Here is an 8,596-nt window from a genome sequence, read left to right on the forward strand (position 1 = left end):
TTAGCATATCTCCGTTATTATTAATGACATCCTTTTACTTTACTCTGTCATAAATATTTCTATCATTCATTGTATTAGATTTTCAACATGAAGATTTGCTTGACATTGGTAGTCTTAATGGCAGTACTTGTTACTTCAGATGGCTAATGAAGTCACGAGTTTTGTCGACGGGACAGTTATAAATTGTACGGCAGCCTCTACGGGCGACCGACATTACATTCCTCGACGGGCGACGGGTCGATGGGCCGTTGAGCAATAATATGTACGCAGCCAATGAAAAGAACACGCAATTACAAACAAATACAATTGTAAATGGTAAAACTTTCCTAAACCTATTAAATATTCTAATCATGAAATAAATATCTAAATGAAAATCTGAAACTGCATCATTTATACTTTGTGTTTTGGCGACGGGTCAGGTTATAAAATTGTACAGTAGCCTCGACGGGCGACGGATACCGTGATAAATGTTTACGTTTTAAATGGCGGACCGTCAGCTCTTCGCGACGGGCGACGGGTCTGTGGGCATGCGTAGTGGAGCGGAAGTTATAGCAAAACATAAAAATGAAATAAAAATTACAAAATGTCACTTCAAAAAACATATTGAATTGATTTGATTGATCAAAGTAAATAACTTTTCTAATTAAGCATTAATAAAATGTTATTATTGAGCAAGATGTTTTTATTTAATTTAATTCATTCTATGTAGCTGAGGAGTTTTTTATGAAGTGAGTCGGTTCAGCGTGATGCGTCACATGTTCAATAGATATTTTTTCCTTGATGAAAAAAAAAGTCTTCTTAATCCCCAAAATATATGTGTATAAGAGCTATTACTTTTTGTTTGTATTGTACTACAAGAATACTGCCTTTATTGATATTTTGGTAAAAATAAACAAATGTTCGTTTTTCGCTATGTATTAGTTTTAGTTACCTGTTTGTAAGGTAGCCTCGACGGGCTACGGACGACGGGTCTTGTAGAACTACCTCAAAATTTATGCAATATTTTATTGAAAATACTCAAAGCGTAATATTTAACCCACGTGAATTTACATCACAGAACAAGTTACTCATATAACATTCAGAGGTAATGATTTTATTCTTTAATCACTGTCCTTTGCGAATGGACGGGTTTACAATGAACTTCGTATAAATGAGTTTAGATTGATTGAAGATCGGCCAGTTGTTATTCAACATGTTCATGTTAGAATGAACATAAAATGTAAGTTCTCGAAATAATCATATATTCATCAGTTAGCTTATCTGGTGTCATAAAGTTACAACACAATCGATTTAAAATCTGGAAAATTGGAAAATTCATAAAACTAAGTAATTATTGAAAAACGCTTAATCTTGATATTAAGCGTTTTTCAATAGTTAATTGCATATTTATGGATACTTTCAAAGTTTTTTGGATTTATCAGATTATACAAGGATTCTGTTATGTTATTTATGACACCAGGTATATCTACTGATGAATATATGCTCTTATTGGCCAAGTTTAAAATAATATCTAAGACTTTGTATCACTTAATACGATTTAGATATATAAGATTCATTTCTCATCCAGGCAATTAGTAAATCTACTGCAGTAGTTTTGGACATTCTAACGAATGACTTTTCATCTGTTAGGGCGAATGTCTTATTTGTAATAAGCCGGAAAGGTTCATTTTGAATGGCGAATGTTCAACGTGTTTGTAAGCTATTGAATTGTTTTTCTCTCACTTATTTCACGTATACATTACGTTTTAAAATTTATTTCACTATGTCAAGTTAACTTTATAAGACTACGTTTGTCGTTATTGCTTTATATTGTGAAAATGCAGTCAAGCTTAAGCTGTCGGTTTACTTTTTATTCTTATTGCTATTTAATTCATGGTATTTTAATAGTTAATAGGGAATGTAAAGACGTTACTATTGCAAAGGGCATTGTGTGACTCAAGTAGGCTTGCGATAAGTGACGTCATCAAACACTAAGTTTTATTGGAGTTACAGGAACCACAGGCGACAATGACTAAAAATCTGAATTGTGCAAATGGGTGCTATCAGTGTCCCAGATACACATAAAAAGTTCTCTCTTTACAATTCCTTTAAAAATACTCATAATATTCCTTATTACATTTGGTTATATTTTTATCATTACAGAATCCCGTTTTAAAATATTGTCCATGTTTGAATGTTTTAACTAGCACCAATATCATTTTACCGAAAATTTAATGTGAATATCTATTTAGTATAATTATGGAGCGAAACACGGGGTCGTGTATTATTACTTTCAAATTTGATTTTGTAGAGGTCAATTTTCAGTCAAAATGTGCAACTTTTTTTTATTTAATATTGCCTAAAAATTGATGTAAAAATTTTGGAATTCTGCATACCTATCTGGTAAGGGTTCCCTGGCAAGTTTCAAATGTGATAATTCTTGCACGAGTTTGACACTGATTTGTGGTCTTTACCTCTAGTGTGTAGTTTGGAAACATTTGAAAGCGATTGCGATATCCACGATCAGTTGACAATTTTTTTTTTCTGAATATCGACACATCTTTTTAAACATATTGTCAGTTGATTGTTGATATCTTTTCCCTTCAGCATATATTACAGACTCATACAATACTGACTTCTTTATTTGAATTTGATATTTACAGGTGAGACAATTTACTTTAAGCCCCTCCCCCTAATCAGCTCTGATTGACCGTACTCTCTAGGATACTATCCAATCAAATCGTTGCATTCCGTGATTCAAGAAGGTGGATATTGCTGTCAACGTATAAGTACGAAGTTCGTAATACCTTGACATTATCCAACTACCAACTACAGCGACTACCAACAACTACCTAGTTTGCGATATCAGCATCCGCTGAAAGCGAACGTTAACTTGTCATCTAACAACTAACCTAGTTTGACATTGTGAAGATGTGATACAAATTGAATACAAATAACTCACCGGTTTTGTGTAACCATACAAATAACGCTCTAACCTGGCTATAAAATTTTATTTTAGAATTTGTGATTATAGGTTCATTTAGTTGCAATGGTGGTCATGAACCCTTGGTATAATGTATGAATTTTGTTTTCAGTTCCTTTCAAATCAGTCTCATATACAGTTGCTATGGGAACTTGTTCTTTTAGGGGAGGTAAGTCTTTTCTTTTATTATGTATTATCGTAATTGTCGCCACAACCTTAAGAATAACCACCAACCAATATTTATACTTACAGTTGTTTAACTCAAACCAAACTTAGTCACAATTTAGTCTCAGATAACATGTCATTTCTGTGAAGTATTGTTCATAACCTTGATGTTATATAATAGCTACCTAAAATGGTAGACCGAAACATATGCATCTATCCCTATTCCTCTGCTGGATATTTTGACATTTGTCGGCTGGAGTAAAGTCAGAAAAAAGATAATCTGTTAAATGGGAAATTATCATAACCTCCAAAGATGCGTTTTTTCTGACATAACATTATATTACCTGTAAATGACTGTGAATTAGTGCTGGGCATCACCGTTACGTTTGTTTTATTAGTATCACGTGGCCTTTGAACTTTTGGCATTTTTGAGTTTTAAATGACCGCACTAGACCGAAACATCCTGTCTCTCAATGGCGTCGGAAGAGAATCAGAAGACCAACGATGAATATATCTTGAAATAGCGTTGAAATATTCTTCTTCCTTGAGGATTTTTGCCCCAATACTGACAATTTTCTTGTATGTTATGGGGTCAGGTCCATGCTATCCTTTTTTTCGACAGAATAAACCAATAATTGTTGTCTCTACTGTAAGTTAAAATATTCAAGTGTGGAGCTATTTAGAAGATGGTCGCCATCTTATATTGAAAGACTTGAAAAAAATTGAAAATTTCAGCCAATCAAAAGACATGAAATTCATTGGCTCAACCAATGACGTCTTGGTTCTGAACACATTTTATAAAGATGGCGACGTAGTTTGAGTAAAAATATCCGCCTGATGGACATTTATCTAATTTGTACACAATGTCAAGTTGTTGTAAGGTACATCTTATTCCATCATTATCGAATACTTTACAAAATTTACTGTTTTCAATGGTCTAAATCAAGTAATACAAAACTGCATAATATTTTCTACTTGGTGGTCTGTATTTAAAATACGTAGTGTTATTTAGAGTAAAATTGTCGGTCTTCCCCCGCACCTGCGTTGATGCGGAAAATCTCAATTTTACAGGGTCTATATTTTCTGTCTACACCAGCGAGACATTTGTCCAAAAAGCTATCAAAGGCGGAAATAGAGACAAATGTTTCAGTCTACTATAATGGTTGCTTCTCCTTTTATATTTTCACAACACTGTTAAATGTGCTGTTGCATTTTGTTAGATTAAACTCACGTTTTTTTAAAAAAAATATTTTGTAGTCGATTGCTGTCATGGCGGCAATTCCGATTGTATTGATATAGATTATGCTCAAACTTTCACAAAAATTGTAAGTATGATTTTCCTGCCTCTACAATCTGAACCACATTTTACAATCCTTGTTACGAATCAGTGGTCACTCAAGCACTTAATTGTTGGCCTGGAATTCTTGGTTAACATTCAAACATTGGTTTAGTGTATTTGCGCATACCACTCGGACAATGATACAGCGATGTTATTTAAAATATGTCTAAAGGTTGGGATGCAAACCATGACACAATTGTTATTTTGAAACCTTTTATAAGATATATGGAAAGTGAGTAACAAATACACTAAGAGGATATCATTAACCTTGTGGGCTGTATGGAGTGCGGATAAAACAACATGAATATATTTAGTTTAATTTCAGAGAAGATCAAATAGTTACTGTTTTATTGTTTTACAGACTGATTTGAATGTGTCAAGCAGAACATCATTATTTAAAGCCGTACACGACAATGATGTAATTACTGTATATAGTTTGGTAAGGAGTGGTACCTATGATGTCAACATTCATTACGGTAGAGGCTATACTCTCTTACATACAGCTATCATGAGGGATAACATTGGAATTTTAAGGTGCTTATTAAACTGCACGGATTGTGATGTCAATGTACGGGACAGTGACGGCAATACACCCTTAAATTTGGCTCTATTGTGGAGAAAAATAGAAATTATAAGGTGTATGATAAACCGAGTGGATTGTGATGTCAATATACAGAACAATAGAGGTGATACACCCTTACATTCAGCTGTACATAAGAGGGATATAGACATTGTGAGGTGTGTAATAGACCGAACGGATTGTGATGTCAATTTACGAAACACATTTGATTTTACACCATTACATACAGCTATACAGAAGGGTAAAATAGAAATTGTAAGGTGTTTAACAAAGCAGACTACCTGTGATGTCAACGTACAGAACATTTATGGCGATACACCCTTACATACATCCGTACAGGAGAGTGATACAGAAAGTGTAAGATGTATAACAGGGCAGACCTCATGTGATGTCAATATACGGGACCGTAGATATTATACCCCCTTACATTTAGCTCTATATAAGAGTAATATAGCAATCGTAAGGTGTATACTGGAGAATACTGGTTGCGATGTCAATATATTGGACCCGTGCGGCGAATCGCCCTTACATGAAGCTGTAAAGAATAATAAGATAGATGTTGTAAATTGTTTAACAGGGCATACCACATGTAATGTCAATATACAGAACAGAGGAGGTGAAACACCCTTACATGTAGCTATACAGAGGAGTAACATAAAAATTTTGAGGTGTTTAACAGATCAAACTACATGCGATATCAATGTACAGAATAGTAAAGGTGAAACACTCTTACATAGAGCCGTCCTAATGAGTAATACAGACATTATAAGGTATTTGATAAACCGGACTCACAGTGACGCCAATTTACAGGACAAATGTGGTAACACACCCTTACATTTAGCTGTTTGGGGGAATGATATAGATATTGTAAGGTGTTTAATTGAAGACGATATCTGTGATGTCAATATACAGAACAAGAAAGGTAGAATACCCTTACATCTAGCTATATGGAAGAATAACACAGAAATAGCAAGGCGTTTAAACAGTCGTGCGGGATGTGATGTGAATATACAGGACTGTAGAGGCCTAACGCCCTTAGGTATGGCTGTTTCTCGGCATGATATAGATCTTATAAGGTGTATAACTGAGCAGACTACGTGTGGTATCAATATACAGGACCATAGAGGTAACACTATTATTCAAAATGTACTAGAATTCAAAGCATCATGGCAAATTCATAAAGTAGTCAATTTAATCAAATATCTTGTTTTTGAAAATGCAAATTTGCAACATTTAACCTCAGGCGAAGGAGAAAACTTCTATAGTCGGTTACCTCTTGAAATTTTTTCTTCGCAATCTAGGCGTGAATTACGACAAATCTTGTATTTAAGTGGGGGCTCATTTGTACAAATTTCACAAATATTACATTTTGATGTCGAGGAAAATTATGCAGCATCACTGCCAGAAACTTTAAGAGGAAAACCAAGAGAGAAATTTTATCTTTTCGCCAACAATCTGAACTTAAAGGAAATTTGTAGACGAGTTATTAGACAAAATATAGGTATTGCAATTCATGACCGAGTTTCAGAAATGGTAGATAACAAAATATTGCAAAATTTTCTGATGTTAAAAGATGAATCTGAGAGTTTTCATTGACTTTATTTGACAGATATTCAGAGGTTTCATCATCTCTTGATTAACATGTAGCAATTAATTCTGTTATCAGTTGTTCAAAATTTTCTTTATCAAAAAAGTTGTTACTTATACTTGAAAATATTTTCAAAATGTGCTTTTTACATTTATGTAGATACTTGATCAAACTGAATTAGTTTTAAAATGGTTGATTAAAACGATGAGTACTTATTGATAATTAAACAGCTTAAACTACCTTTATAAACCTTAACAATACATAGGCTACATATTTCTCTACGAAAAAGTGTATGAACTGAAAGAAATTTGGCGTTAAAGATGGGTTCCCTTATTTACATTTATGAAAATGAAAATGCTAATGCTTAGATGAATAGAAAGTAGACCAATTTGTCCATAATTAATTCATGATTAGCTGGATTTTGAAGAGAATTACCTGAAGATTTCCAATGAGTAACCGCTCAAGAAAGGTCAAAAAGTCTTGTTTGTTTATCCAGACTGTACATAGATAGACATTTAAGATTGGTAAACTCTTAATTATATGCAATAAGAACATAATGATATGATTAAGAATACATGGTAATTCATTAGAGACACTAATTAATCAAATAGTTTGCTTAATTTGACACTAAAAAGTAAGGAAACGCAGTTTAAAACATTATCGGCAGGAAACCTTTCCCTAGATTGTGTATACAGTTTTCATAAATATGAGTCAACAAATTCTTTCGACCTACAAATAGCAGAATGCTTCAGTCACTGTTCAATGAACATGTTAAAATATCAGTAATTATTTATAGTACACGGTGCTGTTATCTCACTGTTCAATAAATATGTTGAAATATCAGTAATTATTATTACACAGTGCTAATTACTTTTAGAAACGGTAATTGTTTTAGCTGATCTAATCAGTAATAGTGATTACAGCTCACCGTCGAAATTTGAGCCTTCATATCGATGTGTGTCCAGTATTATCCACGTTCAAAATTATGATGACGACTCGCCTTTTCTTGATTCTGCTCTATATAGAAAATACAGTATTTATTAGAAAGTGTTATTAACTTATTTTGTTTATATAACTATGTTATAAAGTATTTATTACACAGTGTTATGAACTCACTGAACTTGTGTTTTATATGATAATTATGCAATAATAATAGTACAGCTCAATGGACACGTATTTCAAATGATAAATATGTTATGATACATGTAACAGTATTTATTCTACTCAGTGTTATAAAATACTGAGCATTTATTTTATATGATAACGATGTTATAATAACAGTATTTATTACATAGTGTTATTAACTCGCTGAACATGTATTGCATATGATAAACGTGTTATAATAACATTATTTATTACACACTGTTATTAACTCACTTAACATGTATTGCATAATATGATAAACGTGTTATAATAGCAGTATTTATTATACTGTGTTATTAACTAACTAATTTATTTTATATGATAAATATGTTATAATAACAGTATTTATTACACACTATTATTAACTCACTGAACATGTATTGCATATGATAAATATGTTATAATAACATTATTTATTACACACTATTATTAACTCACTGAACATGTATTGCATATGATAAACGTGTTATAATAACATTATTTATTACACACTGTTATTAACTCACTGAACATGTATTACATATGATAAACGTGTTATAATAACATTATTTATTACACGCTGTTATTAACTCACTGAACATGTATTGCATATGATAAACGTGTTATAATAGCAGTATTTATTATACTGTGTTATTAACTAACTAATTTATTTTATATGGTAAATATGTTATAATAACAGTATTTATTACACACTATTATTAACTCACTGAACATGTATTGCATATGATAAACGTGTTATAATAACATTATTTATTACACACTGTTATTAACTCACTGAACATGTATTGCATATGATAAACGTGTTAAATATCAGTATTT

This window comes from Lottia gigantea (genome assembly GCF_000327385.1).
Source record: "Lottia gigantea unplaced genomic scaffold LOTGIsca_43, whole genome shotgun sequence".
NCBI lineage: Eukaryota > Metazoa > Mollusca > Gastropoda > Lottiidae > Lottia > Lottia gigantea.